The following is a 21,978-nucleotide window of genomic DNA, read 5'->3' as shown; positions in this document are numbered from 1 at the left end:
TTTCTTTATCATTAGGCCAATTTAGTGCAATGTGGCTTTTTTATTTGTATACAACAGGTTTTGTCATGTAAAAAAAATCAGACCAAGATGAATCATTTCAGATTTATTTCCACCTTCAATGTGACCCATGATCTGTACAGTTCCATTGAAAAACAAACTGAAATCATTTAGAGGGGGAAAATAAAAATAACAAAACTAAAATAATGTGGTTGCATAAGTGTGAACACCCTCTTATAAATGGGTGGTTGTGTTCAGAATTAGCCAATCACATTTAAACTCATGTTAAATAGTAGTCAGTACACAGCTGCCATCATTTACAGTGATTCTGATTAACCACATATAAAGTTCAGCTGTTGTAGTAGGATTTTCCTGACATTTTCTTAGTTGCATTTTACAGCAAAAGCCATGGTCCATAAAGAGCTTACAGCACATCAAAGGGACCTGATTGTTGAAAGGTATCAGTCTGAAGGAGGGTACAAAATTAGATATACCATGGAACACAGTGAAGATGGTCATCAAGAAGTGGATTACATTTGGGCTCCCAAGTGGCGCAACTGTCTAAGAGTTGGCTATCATCAGGAGAACGCGAGTTCGATCCCTGGTGATGCTGCAGCCATCCGTAGGCGGGAGTCCAAGAGAGCACAATTGGCCTCGCTCTCTCTGGGTGGGTAGGATGCCCCCCCTTCCCCATCACTCAACGCGATGCTAGTCAGCGCAGGCGTCTGTTAGCTGACGCAACAGATCTGGCGGTTGGCGCTTTCCTCCGAGCGCGATCAGCTGTCCAGTGACGTTGCGTGAGTGGCAGTTCGAAAAGATGCGGTGGCGCTTCACAGGTCTCGGAGGAAGCCTGTGTTAGCCTTCACCCTCCTAGCGTTGGTACTAACGTGTGATTAGGGTGAGTCCTAAAAGCAGGGTAAAAATCCAAGATGTGGATTAAATTTGGCACAATAGCGACATTACCAAGAACTGGACATCCCTCAAAAACTGATGAAAAGACAAGAAGGCAATTGGTCCGGGAGGCTGCCAGGAGGCCTACAGCAACATTAAAGGAGCTGCAGGAATTTCTGGCTAGTACTGGTTGTGTAGTGCATGTGACAATAATCTCCCGTATTCTTCATATGTCTGGGCTGTCGGGTCTGGTGACAGGATGGAAGCCTTATCTCACAAAGAAAAACATCCAAGCCTTGCTATGTTTTGCCAAAACCTACATCAAGTCTGCCAAAAGTATGTGGGAAAATGTGTTACGGTCTGATGAGAACAAGGTTGTTGAACTTTTTTGCCATAATTCCAAAATGTATGTTTGGCACAAAGCCAACACTGCGCATCACCAAAAGAACACCATACCTACAGTGAAGCATGGTGGAGGCTGCATTGTGCTTTGGGCGTTTTTTCTGCAGCTGGAATTGGGGCTTTAGTCAAGGTGGTGGGAATTATGTTCCAAATATCAGTCATTTTTGGCACAAAACCCTCAGGCCTCTGCTAAAAAGCTGAAGATGAAGAGGAGTTTCACCTTTCAGCACAACAATGACCCAAAACATACCTCCAAATCAACAAAACAATGGCTTCACCAGAAGAAGATCAAAGTTTTGGAATGGCCCAGCCAGAGCCCAGAACTGAATCCCTTTGAAAATCTGTGGGTAGACCTGAAGAGGGCTGTATACAGGAGACGCCCTCGCAATCTGACAGATTTGAAGCGCTTTTGCAAGGAAGAGTGGACAAAGATTGCTAAGTCGAGATGTGCCATGCTGATAGACTCCTACCCAAAAAGACTGAATGCTGTCATAAAGTCAAAGGGTACTACAACAAAGTATTAGTTTAAGGGTGTGCATATTTATGCAACCATATTATTTTAGTTCTTTATTTTTATTTTCCTCTCTAAATGAGTTCACTTTGTTTTTCAATGGAATTGTACAGATTGTACAGATTTATTTCCACCTTCAATGGTCACACTGAACATGGAAGTAAATCTGAACTGATTCACCTTGGTCTGATTTTTTTTACATGACAAAAACCTGGCATTTTATCAGGGGTGTGTAGAGTTTTTATATCCACTGTACACTGATAACCACAGTTCTGTCCCTCTGGAATCTAGTCTCATCTCTAAAATAATGAATTGTGCAAATATTTTGCTTGATTTACAAAAACACTTGTTTTGTAAAAATGTTTACTAACAGAATTCAGTAACTGCACCAGCTTCACATTCACTTCTGTTATAATCAATATCTGTCCTGTATATGGAAACTGACCCTATGATACAAATAGCAGACAGAGATTAGTTTAACAAAGATTTAGAGCATTCTTTAAAATTGGTCCTCCTGCTGTTTGCAGCAGGTGGTCTTCATGAATCAGGAAAGATGGTGTGCAATAGAGGGGATTTGCGCTACATTGAATGTTTTTTTTTTTTCTAAAAACAATGGGGAAAAACTACTCAAAATTAATTACTTTCTTGGCTTACAATTTTTCTTTTTCTTTTAGTACATTTAAAAGTAGTTGGCCCAGCTGCTCCTCTTGTTGTTGATGCTGGTGAAGATCTGGTTCTGCCCTGTTCTCTCATACCCAGCATCAGTGCTGAGGACATGATGGTGGAGTGGATCCGAACAGATCTAATTGATACTGACAAACTAGTGCATCTCTATAAAGATCATGGAGACAGAAATGATGATCAGATGGGGTCTTACAGAGGGAGGACGTCTCTATTTAAAGCAGAACTGCAGAAAGGAAACACCTCACTGAAACTCTCAGCAGTGCAACCTTCAGATGAGGGAGCTTACAAATGCTTAATTCGGTACAGGTCCTATTTTGATGATATACCTGTTTATGTTGAAGTTAAAGGTATGAGCCAACACAGTTTTAATCTATAATTACTCAAGCATTAACTATTTTGCATCATGTGTTTAATCATCTTCATAGTACTTAGCCATATAGTACAACCAAACTACCATTACAGTATTTCAACTCCTTACAAGCTAAATTTTAAACTATTTAAATGTGGGAAGCATTCAGTGTGTAAGACATGGTCACAGTGTCATATCACAGTTAATGGTGACAGCCCAAAGTCATCTCATTTTTATGTTTTTAATCTTAATATATTGCAGGAGGGCAAATTAAGTAAATGTGATGTTTGGTCTGCTGCAATTTTTTATTTGGTTTGTATTTCAGAACAAGGTTTTCATGCCTGGAAGATTGCTATCATCTGTTTTTTTGTTTTTGCTGTTATATTAGGTGCCTTTACAGCTTACATCTTGAAAGGCAAGTTTTATATTAGTAACTGTCTGTAATAATATTTAATTTTTAAAAAGAACACAGGATCATCTTGCATGCACAGGAAAGATAATGTGTACGTGTTTCATGACTTCTGGGCAACAACAGACGAGTCACAAATTGAAGTTAAAACAGTGTCTCAGTAAGGTGTTAGGTGACTATGAGCTCCCAGAGCAGTTTCAAAGTGCCTTGATTCTACAAGTCTCTGAACCTGTACTTGAAGGATGGAACACCATTCTTGCAAAAGATATTGCCACAGTACAACAGCCGCCAGACCCTCTCACTGTAGGGATCAAGCATTCTGGTCTGTACCGCACAGTTGTGGAGAAGATGGATAAGCATGACCATATAACTTTTTACAGTTTTTTTTTTTTAATCACAGTGCGATAAAAATGTATAATTAATTTTCCTGCACCTCAGTTCACCTTTGAGGAATCCAGAATGCCACTGTATGAACAGTGAAGCTAGTTTTCCTTCAGCTGTGATATGCTAGCGATGCACATTGCAGTACAGCTGCTAAATGGTTCATTTTTATGGAGAGGTACATTGTGATAATACACTAGTTTAAACCAAATCAATAATTCTACTTTATAAGCTGAATAACACAGAGAAGCATGTTCTTGTATGAGGTAACTGAATAGTGTGCTTTGAATAGCAGAATTTTTTGGTAGCTGCTTGGCTAAATACTGCTGCATACTGCCAGAGACTATTTTTGGTACAGCAGTATGCATACAGCGACAATGCTTGGTGGGCACCCTTTCAGTCAAGTCGCTATTATTATGTATTTGTAGAGTTTCAGCACAAATTTGACACATTAGGTCTTAAACCAGTTCTAGTGTAGTCATCAGAAGGTAACCTTAACTGAGATCTCATCACAAAAGTCAATGTCAAAGTGCGCAACACAACACTTTTTGGAATTTTGGAAAGTGCTTTGGTATGGTCTTACAATCATTTTTTCCCCTCTGGAAGCTCATGTCCCACAGTCAATGAAGAAATGAAGGAAGAAAAGAAAGTACAAAACTGTACTTTAAAATCAACCTTGAGCTGGCCTTCATTGTCCCCTGACTTGAATATTACTGAAAATCTGATAGATCTTAAATATGATGTGCATGTAAGATGACCTGTACTTATTTCTGTACTACATATTTCTGCAATGAAACCTAAATCAAGAATAGAACGGCTGGCAAAAAAGGTTTAGAAGCTATGATATCAGTCAAATGAGGTCTTATTAAAGATTTATGGTCTGAATAAGTTTTATTTATATAACATAAATGCTACAAATAAATGTTAATTGCATATTAAATTTGCAGGAGTATGCCATATATATCTTTTTTCATGCAGAGTGGATTTTAATTTATTGTAACGCTGGGTTGACATACCAGACATCTTATGGTTTATTAAAAGGAGAATGATCTAAAAGAGCAAGGTTAATACCAGACCAGACCAAAAACAAGAAGAGCCAAACACAATAAATAGGATCAGGCAAAAAGAGTAAAGAGTAAACAGGCCAGAGTCTAAACCAAATAGCAAACAAACCGGTAACCTTAGCCAAAAGGGAAAATCCATGAATCAATAACAATAGACAAAACAGGGTCATAACAGGAGACAAAAGCTACAGACAAAGGCTCAGTATGCACTGGAAAATATAGGCAATACTTTGCAATGAAAGAAACAAGCAGAGAGGTAAATATACAGGGGCAAACTGGTGAAAAAAATTAGTATTCTGGTGACTGTAATCTGCTGGTTGATGGGTTGGCTGGCTAAGTCACAAGACAGAGAGGAATCCTGGAAATTTATAAAGTGGTTAGAGTTAGACTGAGAACTGGGAGGCACAACATTTATTTTCCCTTAAAAATCAATAAAATGTGTAATTTGACCAGGAGTTCCCAAACTTTTGTATACATTTTATAGGCCATAGATTTTTTTAAAACCCGTCATCTGATAACCCTTCCTAAACTGATCTCATGTAATTAAAAAAACTAGCAGGGACAGAGTCCCCTGCCCCACTTCCTGACTTTGCACAAATAGATCTTGATTGGCATAACCCATAGCTTTCAGCAGCAAGCTAATCAGCTAAAATCCAAATGCAGAAGTTGGTTGTGCCCTGCAGGTTCATACACAAGCTGATCAATTTAAATATCTGATCATTTTCATTGGCAGAACTGTAACACAACTTAGTATTCTAAGTCTAACTGTTGTCTTTCACCTTCGTGTCTAACACTCTATTGTCCATTCTGAAAACACTGGAATGTAAAAGATAAACAGAAGAACAGGTTACAGATTTGATGGGTAATAACTGGAAATGAAAGAACCAGGATGGGGATCCCCAGCAACAGTCTTTTCCAACACTAGAAATAGAGAGATATTTCTAAAAAAAATAGGTATTTCTGGCAAACATTAGTGGCAATTATTGAAATTACAAACCACTGACCAAAGTCATTAGAAGTACACAGCTCTTGTCCTGATTCCTCATGTGACAAAGACTTGTGTTCAGACTGTCACTAAATGATAGTAGCAAATGAAAGCCTACTATTGTTTCTCTTTGATTTCAGATGGATGCTCAGAAAAGGAACTCTCTCCTGCACAATGCTCAGCTGTAGCCTACATGCGTATTAAATCACAATATGTGCGTGAAGAGTTGGACCTGAAGACATACAACACATCAGAGGAGGGTTACAGAAGACTCATCCCAGCTATGACAAACTGCAGAAAGGCTCAGTGAGTGTTTAACATAGATGTTATTTAGCCAATATTACTGCCGTTATGACCTATGAGCAACGTAAAATTTCAGACTAGTCTAGGTGGTTTAAGGGGGTAATAGAAAAAGAAAAAGGAAAACAATCCAGACTTGTCTGAGTTTATATTTTTTCTTATTTGGAGCTTTTGTTTCATATTTGTGGATTCTTGATTAATCTACAAGTAGAAAAAATAATTGATTATATACAAATATTACATATTAAAAATGCATTGCAATCAAACAAATACTCACATTTGACTGATATTTCAAACCAACAATTGATGACAGTGGGGAGACAAAATTCTATAAGGCTTTTTGAGACAACACTGTTCTCGTTTTTATTGAAAATTTTCTATATTGGGTGGAAGACCAGTTTTATTATAAACGAATAAAAAACTGTGGTTATCTCTACTTCTCTCTTGGCATTGGAAACTGTAAAAACAAGAGTTTTAACAGCTTTCATGTATTGTTATTGTGAGTATTTGTTTATATATAGCTTGTGGAAAATATTTAACAATATTAAGAAAGAAAAGTATTCAGAAACAGATCAAACTTGGTTTAGATAGAAGACACGTATGTGCTACTTAAGAAAACAGCAGTAAAAACAGTATGTGTGTTACATTATATTGGTTACCTCCAAAGCTGTTCCAGGATTTCTTGCTCAGTGAATCCAAGAAAAGAAAATAAAGTCAGAGCAGTACAAGACTGGAAGAATTACATGGAATTGCAGTTTTAAATGTTATTGTTCAGACAATTACAAATTCAAACATATTTTCTGAAACAAATATTTTACTTACTTTCTTTTCTTCTATTCTGTAGATTTGCTGCATGTAACCTGTCTGTATGGTCCATTAAAATTTTGAGTGCAGCTCTACAAACAGAAAACTCCTCTCTGAAAGAACTGGACCTCAGTAACAATGATCTGCAGGATTCTGGTGTAGAGCTGCTCTCTGCTGGACTGAGGAGTTCAAACTGTAAACTGGAGATACTCAGGTCAGAATTCCCAAATTTGATAGTATTTTGCTATTCTATTTCAGCATTATAGAAGTATGCAACTAATGAATGTGCTGTATGTATGTATTTTGTTATATACATATTTTCAGACAGGATATTTTCTAATGAAACTGATCCAGGTTTAACATCGTAGTAGCCATGTAGTAGCAAAATAGTTAAATTTGTACTGCAGATTTAGCAACATTTATTAGAATTTAGGAAGGATATGGATATGCATGTTAAGAAGGAAAAAGATTTCATTTTAATAATGCCAGTGTAATGTGCAGGGAGTCAGGCAGACCAAGGTCAAAGAGTATTCATCTAACAGTGGTTGATAAGCACTTGCAGATAGAAAAAAAATGCTTGAAAGTATGGTGAGAAGGTAATTGTGGACCAGAAGGGGTCAGTGTACCTTCTGTTCATTTAATTTTCATTTCAAAATCCAGTATTGAAAAACGGCAAATAGGTCAGCAGCTGATTTCGGGAGCTTGAAGCCCCCGTCAAATGGTGGGAGTTCAGTTTCTTCCCTATATCATTTCTTTCTTATATATTTTGTACAAGTCAAATATACAAACGCTTATACGAAAACCAATATAGCGTGCCAGATACACCAGATCCACAGGCCTGATTTTTGTGATTTCTGAGCTTCCACACCTGCGCTCTGCATGTTTATTTCCGCTTATGATGGGGAATTCTAAATTTGGATCATTCGAATATGACCCTTTATTCCATTGCTGTTTGTTGGTTGATTTTATGATTAGTTTGTGAAACTGTAAAACGAATCTATTTCTTGATTCCACCAACAATAACAGTATCAGAAATGAGAATCGACCCATACTGGTTTTTAAAATGAAAATGAAATGAACAGAAGGTACACGGACCAAGAAGCAGGAACCAGTTAGACTTTGGGTTTGTCCAACACAAAAAAGAATAAACAAAAAGCAAATAGCCTGCCACCCTGGATGACACAAAAACAAAAGGCAAAGCAAAATAAAACAAAATTACAACCTAATTTTTATTTACACCTGGTGAAGTTGTTACAAAGTGCACCAGAAGGGAATCTATATACAAAATATATAAGAAGCTAAAAGGTGTCAAAAGACACAAAACAAAGTCAGAAGGCAAACAGTTAGAGAGTAATGCCGGCCTCACACCAAACAACTTTTAAAGCGGTTTCAAATTTCCAATGTTGGGGTCTTGCTAGAGTTGTGTCTTGTGCACGTCATCTCGATCATTTAGTATAAGGTGGTCAGGATGGCGGTCTTAAGTCTTAAGTCTTTTTCTCGCCTTGACGCTACGGCAAAATCAAAAGTGTTTAATATTACCGTACATTTTAAGTCTTGGCTCATGAAATAGTGACATGCCAGGGGCGCGAGAGAGAGAGAGAGTGTGAGGGAGAAAATTAATGCATGATAGCCTGAAAAAAGGCAAATTTGCTCCACTTTAAAACAAAAATCATATTAACTTAAAATGTAAACTAAATATTTCACAATAAGTTCACTGAGTCTGTAACAGTGATGTAAGGAAATATTTTTTTTTATTTTTTGCTTTTTGTTACAGCGGTTTCTTATTTTGTTTGTTTGTTTTTTATGGTTCATAACACCTAATCAACAACATTGAATCGCTGCATGTTTTGTTTATGTATAAATCTTTTTATTAAATAGTAAAGTAACTGAACATTCTACAGGTTAATTTAAAAAATTCTGGGTGATGATCTGCCAGAATATACAGTGAACTGGGCTGAGCACCAGATCTTTACACACCCAGCTAAGGTGTCTTCTCATTTGTACCATGACAGAGTGGAAAAGGGTTTCTCTGCTTGTAAATTTCTACCAGCCACATGATGGGAAATAATCTCAAAAGTCTAGATGCAGTCTTGCAAATAGTTACACTGCAAGATCCCCAGTCAAAATTCTGTTATATTTTATGTCTGTGACTAAAAACTGCAAACCTGTCGTTTAGATGTGAGAGGGTGTCGGACTTTAGTCTTTCAAAAGCCTTTTCAAAGTCTTGTCAAAGTCTTCTAGTGTATGGTTAGCCTAAGCAAGATTTAAGCAGCAAATGAATAACTCAAAGCAATTGAGCTGAAGCTATTGGTGAAGCAGAATAGGCCTTTTTTGTTCTCGTAAGGCGACATAGTAATAGTCGTGTAGTAGTGGAGCGAGTGGGGACAAAAGACATAAACTTGATCATGGAATGACAGGAGCACAAATGTCCTGGGCTAGGAAGACAGAGACGCGAAAAACAGTAACATAAAAAGAAGTGGTTTATTTCACCACCATGGTTGACAGCAAAAGAGAAAACTGAACTCTTGACTTACTGCTGATTTTTTTTTTATTGTGACTCCTTCAGAAACAGTGGAATATCTGGTTTGCTGGTATACATCTACCACAAACTGATAAACAAAACAGCTCCACCTAGTGTCAGGGCATGGGAATGATATAGTTGACCGTATAGTTCCTGAGTGCTACAGCAATATGTCATGTAAAAGTAGGTACTCTTATGTGCCCAGATTTTGTGTAATGAATCTTTTATGACCATAAATACATTAGACCAGTTTTCCAGTTTTACAGGGATTAAGCCTAATCTTGTACTGTACTTTCTGTTCAGTGGAAAATCACCATTCAAAATCCTCTCTGGATTAATCACTGTCTGGGAAACCAGCCCTTTATAAATGTAAGAATACAAGCATTATTTGGATATTTCTTAAGTAGGTATAGTGTGGGCTTAGTATCAAAGGCAGTTTATTCCCTGAATAGATTTTTATTTATTCATGATTATGTTATATGTTTATACATTAATATAACAAAACATATTTGACCAAAAAAGTGTACAAAGAAATGAAAGTTACAAAACACATTCTATTTGACTGTTAAATATACTGTACGTCAGTATAGAGATGAGTCAGTGGCAACTGCTCGGTTCCTATAATCTTACTGTCTTGTTTAAGAAGTAATGGAGAATTTCTGTATGAATGAAGAATACAAACTTTGTCATCTCAGATTCATCAGTATTCAGTATGTGCTTAATTGTTTCTACTGAGCAGTAGCCATGTGTTATTACTGTATTATTACTGAAATTAGCTATGATATTTTTTTTATCCAAGATGGTGGCACCTTTACAGCTGAAAATATGGTGTTTTTGTTTCTGGTAGTCAGTTTTGCAAAACAAATTTGCCCAAGATGTGCATCAGAAACACTGGTGAACATGTCTGTCATTGCCAGACACTGCTTGACATTAGAAAACAGAATTCAATTGCAATAAATGATAGACTGTTGGAGGTGCTACATGACCACTTTGTGAAACCATGACTCAGATGGTGTTGCTAGCTGGGAGAGAAGTTGTCGAAAGCAGTGTCAGTAGAAAAGAAAATGAAAGAGTGGCATCTGTGCTAGGCTAACAGCTAAACCATCTGAGCGCTTCAGGACTGTTTTGAGCACACAGGGAATATACAGCATCCGTGACTGCCTACATTAGTTCATAGATGATGTGACTTCCTTTAAGATCATCACCACACGTGCTAACCAAGAGCTGTAGATGACTGCTTTTTTTTGTACTATAATACTTTATACTAACAATGTTTACTATCCAGTGTCGACCAGAGGAGGATGGGTTCCCCTTCTGAGTCTTGGTTCCTCTCAAGGTTTCTTCCTGTTTCTCTTAGGGAGTTTTTCCTTGCCACTGTCACCACTGGCTTGCTCATGGGGGCTTGGACCTGGATGCTGATTTCCTTGTAAAGCTGCTTTGTGACAACACCTGTTGTAAAAAGTGCTATATAAATAAACTTTACTTACTTACTTACTTACTTACTTACTTACTGCAGAAGGCTGCACAAAGCCTGTAATGCTGCCTTTGGGTCAGATGACAAGGCAGCTGCCAGCACAGCAAGAGCAAACTTCTCCTGAGCTATCAGACGGGCAAAGTGCAACAATGCATAGATAAGCCACGGACACTTTCAGGACACCAAAGACAAACGCCGTATGTGGCAGGGTATTCAGGTCATCACTGACTATAAAGTGACATCACATGTCTGTGATGGTGATGCCTTGCTCCAGGATGCACTGAACATTTTCTATGTACAACATGAAACACAAAAGAATCAGCCAGCAAGGAAGACCATCTCTTCTCCCACTGACCAAGTATTACCTGGCTGGGTGGTCATGGGATGTGCTGACCAGCTTGTAGATGTCCTAACCGACATCTTCAACATTTCTCTGAGCCAGACAGTTGTCCTGCAGTGCTTCAAAATGACTACCATCATCCCTGTGTCAAAGAAATCATCTGTCTTGCCTCAATGACTACCTACCTGTGCACTCACTCCAATCATCATGAAGTGCTTCCAGCAGTTGGTAGTAAAACACATAAAGAGTCTTCCTTCCACACTGGATCCACTCCAGTTTGTAGCTTTCACTCTAACAGGCCTATAGAGGATGCCTTATCCTCTGCCATTTAACTCTCACTGGCCCACCTGGACAGAAAAGACAATTTTATGAGAATGCTTTTCATAGACTTTAGTTCAGCATTCAACACAATCATCCCACAGCAATTTAAATCTGAGCTTGCTGGTCCTGAACACCTCCTTTTGCAACTGGATCCTGGACTTCTTGACTGGGAGACCTCAGTCGATCAGGATCAGCAACACCACCTCATCAAGTTTGCTAATGATACTACAGTGGTGGTTCTTATCAGCAACAACAAGTCATCATACAAGGAGGAGATAGGGTGTCTTGCAGACTGGTGCAGAGATAACAATATATCTCTTAATATAGGTAAGATGGAAAACATTATTGTAGACTTCAGGAGGAACTTCAGAGGTCACTCTCCACTACACATTGAGGGTTCAACCGTGGAGAGAGTCAAAATCTCCTAGTTCCTTGGTGTTCACATCACTAATGATTTCCCTTGCTCTATATCAGAAAATCCATTGGAGTCCATGGGCTCCATAAGGGCCTTGTGTGTGTTTGTGTACAACTAATAGGGCCAAACTGCAAGTAGGACCTGTGTGAGCAATCATCCACTGGCCCTGCATGAGCCCCTTATTGTATCCCCTTATATAGGCTAATGATGGGCCCATGTGGGGTAATTTGGGTAGTAAACCTGAGCCCCAAGTGGGTTATCACATGTATTACATACAGTTACCATAGGCCAACATGCAAATTTCTGTGGTATTTTAAACAGCTCCAACCTGTTCACACTGTGTAATTGACAGCAGACATCATTTTTCTATCACAACATGATGAAACAAGTCAGTGTACTTGGATACTGTGAATACAAAACACTGTTTACTACAAAATTTGAAAACGCCCCAGTGTGCAGTCCTGTATTACATATTATTAAAAAGGAAAAAAGAAAGAAAAAACATTAGTAAATAAACTTTAAAGAGCAATGCAGTTGCAACACTAAGCAAGGTATCTGCAAGTATCAACATATAAAATGTAAGAAATTTTCAATATCACACAGTTTAAAATGGATTAATTGGCTAAAGAAGAAAGTTTGTTTCTGTCTTATATAATAATGTGGCAATTTTTAATGAAGATGCAACTTTATAAGCAGCTTCTGCTGCAATAGTACTAATTTCCTCAAACGCCTTTTTGTTTCAGTATTATGTTAGCGTCTAGTTTATAGTAGTTTGTAGTCACTTATCCACCCTGGGTTTAATGCTAATATTTGTTATCACGTCAATAAAATGTTCCATTTTACCTAGCAATAGCAGCAGTATTGGACTAAATACTTTCCTTGCTGATTAATTCTCATCAGTGTAAGTCTTTTAACCAACCTATCTAAAGCAGGAAGTGCATAGAATATTCTGAGCTTGTGAGAAAGGGGACTGTAATATTAAACTGTAATTCTGCATCAGACTTTTTTTGACAGTCTAACATTTTGAACCAGTTCCAACTAGTTCTAGAAACTGACCTTTAGTTAATAATTAAGCAATGTGGAAAATTGACAATTATAGGCTCATGTTTAAGTGGGCTATGGTTGTTGCATTTGTGTATATATGACAATAAATGCTAGAAAGAAGAAATGATTATAAAACAACTCCCAGGACTCACAAATGAATATAGCACTCAGGTGTTCATCAGTGCTCAATGGTTTGTGAATGGTGTGTTGCTGAAGTGGTTAGTAGAGCGATCAATCCCTTTTTAAAATCTGGAGAAAATTAAATACAAGTAATTACACACAGTGTGTCTGAGAAATATAGGCATTGTTGGGCTTGCCAGATAGTTGGCTATGGCTAGTACCAGCTAAGGTTAGTAGCCATCCCTTAATCCAGTTGTTTAGACTTCTGGCTTGCTAGATAGCCATGGCTTGTGATATCATTGCATCTTATTTAATATTTAATATTGCGTGAATCGTATGGCAGCAAGCTGAGTTTACCGCCACTATCACAGGTTATAGTTAGCAAAATACTGAATTCCATTTGGGATCGCCAGGCCAAGATGCAGAGAAAAATATCTGTATTATTTAAAAAAGCACTACACAAAGCCCCATCCCTGTCCTCAGTCTGGTTGACAGTGCAAGAGGTAGGTTATCTTAGGTAAGATTTATTGTGATACAAGATGTTTCTTGGTAAAAATGTTCCCATTTCACTGTCCTTCGATAGAGCAGCTGCCTCTTAATTTCTATCTACAGGTTAAGAAATGTAGGGATATAAAATTGCATTATGATCAACACTATGGCCTTTTCACTGACATTAACTTATTATAAACAACAATATATAGCAAATTTGGGAGTCATTTATTCCAAATACTGAAGAGAAATACAAAGCAAAGAATGTAAAAAGTTGTCAATAATGTTATTTCTCTTTTATCTCTATTATCTCTTTTGCTTGTTCACACTCTAACTTCATTTTGAAGTGAAGTTAAAATTTTGGTTTGTCAACTAGCTAATGTTAGTCTTAACCTAACCCCTTTTCTTTGCATCATGTAAACTCTAAATTAGCTAGCATAAGCTAACAAGTAACTGAGCAAAAACCTGACAGCCAGCTATACTGACTATAATTTACCACACATCCATATTGTGGGTGGATTTACTCTTGCACTGCTGACTGTTTCACTCTGTATACTATAGATTTTAAAGTTCTAATGTATATTTTAGTGATTTTTTAGTCAAAAAGCTTGCTTCAGCTTCAGCAGTTGCCAATTACAGTGCAAAACCAGAGACCCTCCTCTAGGACTGATATGATTGGCTTATATCTTACAAGGTCTGTAATGATTGGTTTAAAACATAGGAGGTCTGATGTGATTAGACAAGCCAGGGTTTCCACCTTTAAATTATGTTAGTCAATTGCTGGTAGCACAGCAGAGGCAGCACTGCAAAATACATGACTAATAGCACCAGCCTGTACCTCATACAGTTTAAAATTATTCAGTTTGCACTGCACTGGAAAAAAATATTAAAATGGGATTCATAGGCTCTGAAATTTGCTCTCATTGCTCATTAAACACTCCTGACAGTTAAACTCATTCCATATGGTGCTGCACACCCATCAAACACTTTTGCCAACAAATGTTTAATTAATGACACCATTGAATCAGCCCATCTTACCATTCTTATCACTCTATTAGGAGACATACCAACAGAAATATCATCAAGGAAAAAGAATGATTGTTATAGTGCTAACAATCACCAAAACAATTCTGATGAACTAGCAATCAAGGAGAACTAACCCCCTGGAAACCTACTCACTGATTATAAATCACTGAATCATCTTTCACCATCCATCAGTAGCAAATCCACTAAATTTGGCTTGACATGGTCAACAGTCATTAACTTCATTCGTACAATAGTAACCCCCAAACCCAATTAATTCAACTCAACCCATGCAGAAACAATAGGCTAAACAGCAAAAAGTGTGAAAAGCAGAAAATCTTTAAGAAACAATTAAAGATCACATGAATAACAGCGCTGTGAGGGACACTGATTCACTCCCTGAAATTAATGTGTACAGATTTTTAAATCAAGTGTATTTTTATTAACAAGAGGAGAACATTAAAAAAATATTATTAGTGATCTTGTTTAGGCTGTGACAGGAATAAAGCCTCAATCAAATTGATATAAAATGGGCATATTAAAATGACTCTACTTTGCACTTACAGTGGCATGCAAAAATTTGCGGATCCCTGGTCAAAATTTCTGTTACTGTGAAAAGCTTTGCCATGTATATTTTTTTTCAGGAAACTCTTGTCTACTCAGAAAAAAGTTTACTAACAGAATTTAGATATGTTTAATTATGTCTTTTTATGAACACTTATTTACTTTGCAAGTCTTTCAAATTTAAATTTGTTTTTCTCAACAACTTCGACTTGTAAATTGTATCTTTATGATATTGATAACAGATCACTGATAATCTACACTATCCAGACCAAAGAAAGTACTATATTTTATGTGTATTTAGAATTAAGAATACAATATCAAGATGAGCAGTGAGTTTCCAAATCTAAACTGGCTTATTCGCTGATACTTTAATGCAAATAAGTGCTATATATACATACCCAGCCATCACCATGTCTTGAGGCATGTCAGGATCTTAAGATGTCTTGGCAATAATAACATCTCAAGACGTCTCAAAGGCGGCACAGTGGCGCAGTGGGTAGCGCTGTCGCCTCACAGCAAGAATGGTCTGGGTTCAATTCCCGGCCGGGTGACCAGGGTCATTTCTGTGTGGAGTTTGCCTATTCTCCCCGTGTCTGCGTGGGTTTCCTCCGGGTACTCCGGTTTCCTCCCACAGTCCAAAAACATGCAGTCAGGCCGATTGGACATGCTAGATTGCCCCTAGGTGTGTGTGTGAATGTGTATGTCTGTCTGTCTGCCCTGTGATGGACTGGCGACCTGTCCAGGGTGTATCCTGCCTTCCGCCCAATGACAGCTGGGATAGGCTCCAGCACCCCACCGCGACCCAGAAGGATAAGCGGTTTAGATGATGGATGGATGGATGGAAGACGTCTCAAAATGTAGGATGCATAATACATATTTTTAAATTTTACCTACATTTTTTTTAAATAAATCTTTTACTTTTAAATATTTTAAGGGAATTTTAAAATGTAACATTTTTATAGCTAAAATTATAGTAATTATTTTTTTTTTCATTATTTAATTTTTTTGTTTTATGTAGGATGCATAATGGTATCATTTATTTTAATATATTGCATATCATTTTAATAACATATAAACATTACATACATTAGTACATACTACATTTATACATTTCAGAACAAATTTAACAACGAAAGTAATAATAATAATAATAGGCACATGGTTCCCAGTCTGTAGCTTTCTCTACAATAAGCCATTTTATATGAAACCACTAAATGATTCTGTTTACATCGCAATGACAGAATTATGCCAAGTTTAGAAAAATGTGGAATTCTCCTTAAAATGTGTTAAATACATTTTTTTACAGACTATTTTACAGTTGCTTCATTTTTTAATGAAGGTATCATTTTATCAACTTTTAAAATAATAATAATAAGGAGAACAAGAACAATAATAAGTATGCATAAATTACAGTAAAGTAATTTAAAGGGGTATGGAAAATCACTATTTTACAGTTTTGTATTTCCTTGTTAATCTGTTAAAAAATTCAGAATGCTTCTACATTCAAATAATTTACTCTGCAATCCAAAGCATAGCCCATGAAAAAGCACCCACATAGCTTTCAAAAAATATAATTACAGTTATTGTTTATTGTTTTTACAACTGTGTATATGCACAGTACAATAGCGTCATCACACTTGATTTGTTCTACAGACGGAGAAAAACATGTTAACTGACTTTGTGTAGAAATTTGAAATATACTGCAATAATACACAGTTCCACAAACCAATGAATCTGATTTTAAGGTCTGCTGTTATTACGTATATAAGTTATGCTGAGGTTATTAACAATATAGTACTATGAACAATTATAAATGATGGGAAACTTTTTAAGACAAATTCATATGGACTAAATAGAAAAACTGACCAACAGAGTTATACAGAGGTCTAAACCCCAGTAGCACTCCTAACATACCTGAGCCAGATAATGATCAGCTGTCAAACAATTAATACCAGACTCAGATGTGCTGGTAGCTGGAATAGAGCCAAGCTGTGGACATTTTATGTGTACCAAGCTCGCTGGTAGGTGGGCAATAAGGATTGTGTTATGGGATTACATCATCTTGTAACAAAGGAAAAGGGCTGGGGAACTCCAGGCCTCAGGCAGCTGAGAAAAGTGGTTTCTGTGGGAAAGAGTTTCTCCCTCTGGCATATACTTTCAGCTTTGTATCTTACACACACAAAAAGCTACATAACACAATAAATGAAAGGGAAAGCATTATATATTCCCTTTATAAGTAGAATATAATGTACAGTATACATAATTTTACTCATCTAAAATCAACTCAGGCATTTAGTACACAAAGAAATGTGACAAGGCTTTAAATAATACCTATGCATGAACTCCAGCGTGGCACTCAGCTCACACGCATAGCTGAGTTCAGACAATGATGTTCAGTGTAATGAAAGAAGCATCAAGATGAGGCCACTTGTGTAAGAGCACAGTTGAGTGTTGAAAATGATATGGACTGCCACCATACTGGACGAGGCCCAAAGAGAGGATGTTCCTTTGGAAGGATTGAAAACAACAAAGTTGATTAGATAATTCACAATTCTATTGTTTTCATCCTCTAACATGCCTAAATCAACACGTGACAGAAATGATCATTTGCTATTGAGGCAGGTGTGAGCTTAGTACTGATATCTGTATCTGTTAAAAGCTGTGTTAAAGGAGATTTACACGATTTTTAAGCACAATTTCATCATTAAGATGCAAAAAAATAGTTTGATACAAAATGTTCTACTGTGGAAAAACTTACAGAGTCAGAGTTGTTCATAGTGGCAGTGACAAAAACCAGACGTTTGAAGAGTTCAACGTCTCTAATCTCTCTCACAGAGAATTATTACATGAAATGATTATTAATAAGAGCTGAACTCTATTAGATCATGTTTACCACATGCTTTATGCTATAAATTGTAGCGCTCTGAGACTTGCAGTATTACACATTAAAGCACTGTGAAGAAGTAAATTCATAAATATTGACACAGTGTTGGTGATATTGCCATATCGATATTTTGAACACAGCTGTAATGGCAAATAACATATTAATAAACTGAATGAACAAAGCGCAGATATTTGAATACTGTAACCCGGCTTTACCTAAACATTCTGCTCTTCTGTATTACCATAAATACTTCATGAAATATATTTGTTTGAAATACCCACCAAATCTAAACATCTGTCTGACATTCATATAGTTTTATTTAAAAAATTAAAACTTGAGTCTCACCAGTTGCTCAGCTTCAGATGATTTCTGATGAGAAACATCTAAAACAAAACAGACACATGAGGTAAATGCAGCAAAACAACAACAGCAATGCATAACAATGAAAAACACAAAACAAACTGGTCATTATATATTACTGACTACAATGTAACCGAGTAAAACGTAGATTAATCTAAAGCACAAATAATACATTTTAAAAATACTCTAGAAAGTACAAATCCACCAAGACGTTACTAGAGTAAATGTAACTGAGCAAATTAAAATCATTACTACCCTCTCTGAACCACACAGACTGACTGACTATGTTCAGTTTCACTGTTGTAATCAGTGTGCTGACCCTGCTGCGCTGTGATCAGTGCGCTGACCCTGCTGCGCTGTGTTCAGTGCGCTGACCCTGCTGCGCTGGGATCAGTGTGCTGACCCTGCTGCACTGTTGCTCACTGTGCTGACCCTGCTGCACTGTGATCAGTGTGCTGACCCTGCTGCACTGTTGATCACTGTGCTGACCCTGCTGCACTGTGATCAGTGTGCTGACCCTGCTGCACTGTTGCTCACTGTGCTGACCCTGCTGCACTGTGTTCAGTGTGCTGACCCTGCTGCACTGTTGTTCAGTGTGCTGACCCTGCTGTACTGTGGTCAGTCTTAGGTTTATTTCTGAGGCAGTCTTTCATTTGGAGCGCGTGCTAAGCGACATCTGACGCAGCCGCGAGGCGTAAACAGACAAGCCGCTTAGCCGCTAGCTAGCTAACTACATAGGCTAACCTAACGCTGGTGTCTTCACTCGGCAGATCCACCCAGAAATACAGAAAAGTTTACTCCAGCTGACCGTTAGTGAGGCTGCTCATCTCATTTTGTCCCTACTCACCTTTTAAACGCAGAGTCTGACCGCTGCAGCTGTAACTCCAGTCGTAAAACCAGTCTCCGCTCCACTCGGTCCAGTCAGGTAACTAGTCAGCTACGCAGCTGAAAATCCTCGTTTGTGGAGCTGAAAGCGTCACCCGGCAGGCGGCGCTGTCTTAGTAAGGAGTGTAAGAGAGTCTAATCGAGGTTTAACACTCGCTAAACAAACTCGATAAGCTGGCCGCGTTAGCGACCTGAGAGACTCGCTCACTGTAACGGCTGTAACGGTCGCGCTCGGCTTTAAACGGAGGAACGGCGGAGAGCGCTCGCGCTTCAAAACCGAACGTCCAAGAGGCGGAGTCTCGCACTCTGATTGGTCTAAACTCCCGCCAGTCTTTTGTTTGTCCTCCCACAAAGCTTTTTTCTGGTTCGCGCCTCTGCTGTACTGAATGAACTGTGCTGCTTTGTTTTGTTTTTGTTTGTTTGTTTGTTTTTTTAATCTAGACACAGAGTAGAAAAGTGCAAACTCTTGAAATACACGAGACAGCTGTACAGCATTATTATACAGCATCACTGGAGGCCATGTCTTAATATATTAAAGTCTAAGTATGAAGTTGGACATTTAAACAAAAATCTGTTTATTATGTAATTTTACGTGGTGAAACAATAAAGATCTTTATATTACTACTCAAATACATTTGTTTATGATTGTTTGTGTTTTCCAAATACTGGAGATAATAATTTTGAAAGTTATACAAATTAAAAGTCTAACTTTGGGCAGCCCTGATCTGCTTAAGAAAATAAACAGAAGTGTAGATGTTGAAGAGAGTGAACCAAGGGCTTTTTCTGCATTAAGTTTTGGTGGTGTGAGATCTCTAAAGTACTCAGGTTAGCTGTTAAGTACATTTACTTCCTATTAGCTCAAAGTTGTTTTATCTTGGTTCCTAGCTTGTTGTCTCTGGTTACAGTTGTACATTTGAAAACAGATCAATGTTGTGTTAATCATAGCATGTTTTCTGCAAATGAGCAAAAGGCTGTGACTGACTGTGATTATCTCCTTTGGTAAATGTTACAAATTAAAAGTTATTCTACCATGAACTTCAATGATATAAGGAAACGAGTTTAAACATTTTAAGGTAAGGTAAATGGTTTAAGAATTGATTTTTTCTTTTGCTATTTTGCCACTGTAAACACATTTCTGCAATAATCAAAAAACAAAACATACAAAAAAAAAGAATCACAAAAGTACAGCAAGTAAAACCTTAGTGAGTGTTCTTTTAGTAATATCACACAAAAACCATAAGGTTACAGCAGGCTGTTTCTTGAGGACACACTTCTATTCTCTCTTATATAGTTATATTCTCATATTGTACATTAGGCAGTGCTGTGGTAATCCTCCATAGTAATTTTCAGTTTGGCAGTATCACAGGAATACCACACTCATACCACAGGACCTTTTGTAATGGACCACTCTTTGGTCTCAACTGAACTGTCTTAAGACACAACATCTCTGTGTCTTAAGACAAAGTGATGTCTTAAGTCGTGCCTCGTCTTCAAGACACACAAAATAATTACTTCTTTGTCTTAAGACGTTAACTTTCATGTCTCAAGACAAAGACAGTGTCTTCACTCATACGTCTTAAGATGTTCTTGAGAAGTCTTGGCATAAAAAAATGTCTCAAGACATCTTAAGACACAGTGACAGCTGAGTATGTAGCATGCATTTAGGTTAAGAACTACAGATTATATTATCATGTGTTTTTGCCTGTTTTAATCAGTTCCTGAGAATGAAACTGAGAAGATGCAGTAGAGAATATCCACACAATAATAATAAAGTAATAAAGTTCTAAAGGTTAATCAATGGGACATTAAATGGTTTTGTCATAAAAAGATAAGGTGCAAAAAATGTACCAAAGAATGTGAATGTCGAAAACCACTCTTCTTTGCCATAGGGAATGAAATCCTAAAACTGGTTGCTGTTCTTTACATTGAGATCTGCCACTTTTGCCAAAGAAGTTATGTTTAAATATATACTTAACTGTATGAAATTGTATGTTTAGCATGTTTCTGTTATGTTTTATAGGAATGTGAATAACCGTTCTCACTCTATTACCTGTTTTCTTTTTCCTCTCTCTGCAGATTGTCTGGTTGTATGATCAAAGAGAAAGGCTGTTCTTCTCTGGCTTCAGCTTTGAGTTCAAACCGGTCACACCTGAAAGAACTGGATCTGACCTACAATCACCCAGGAGAGTCAGGAGTGAAGGTGCTCTCAGCTAGACTGGAGGATCCACAATGCACACTGAGTACTCTCAGGTATGAATAACTGTGTTCAGAGATGCCTCTGTGTGTGTGTGTGTGTGTGTGTGTGTGTGTGTGTTTGTGTGTGTGTCTATGTGTGTGTTTGTGTGTGTGGTTTAATCAGAACAAACTACTGAAAACAGTAACTATCTGTTCCTTCTATACTTCTGCTGGCTCTCCAGCATGCTGATTCTAGTTTATGTATGCTATAATATCTATGGCCGCTCTCATTCACCTACACTTTTTTCACCTAGACTGTTCTCACTTTTCTAGACTGCACTCATTGTATTCACATAGAACACAGAGCAGCTTTCCCATGTTGGGGAGCTTCTTAACTACAGGAAATGCGTAATATATTTGTAAAGAATACTATTTGAATCTGATTGAATTTTGCGGTCCCACTTTATATTAAGTGTCTCTAATAACTGTGTAGTTACATGTGAATAACATATCAGAGTGGATCTCAATTTTAGATCAGAGGGTGTTTTTTTAATTTAGTGTTCTCATATGTGATATAGTTTGTTTA

The 21,978-nt window shown here is 37.4% G+C and overlaps 1 pseudogene; it reads left to right on the top strand.

The window, feature by feature from the left end:
• Positions 1 to 21,978, top strand: part of LOC118803516 — a 65,076-nt pseudogene that overhangs the window by 20,550 nt on the left and 22,548 nt on the right.

The sequence above is a fragment of the Colossoma macropomum genome, unplaced genomic scaffold (assembly GCF_904425465.1).
Source record: "Colossoma macropomum unplaced genomic scaffold, Colossoma_macropomum, whole genome shotgun sequence".
Lineage (NCBI taxonomy): Eukaryota > Metazoa > Chordata > Actinopteri > Characiformes > Serrasalmidae > Colossoma > Colossoma macropomum.
Note: the sequence above shows the minus strand (reverse complement) of the source record. Positions and strands in the feature narration are given on the sequence as shown.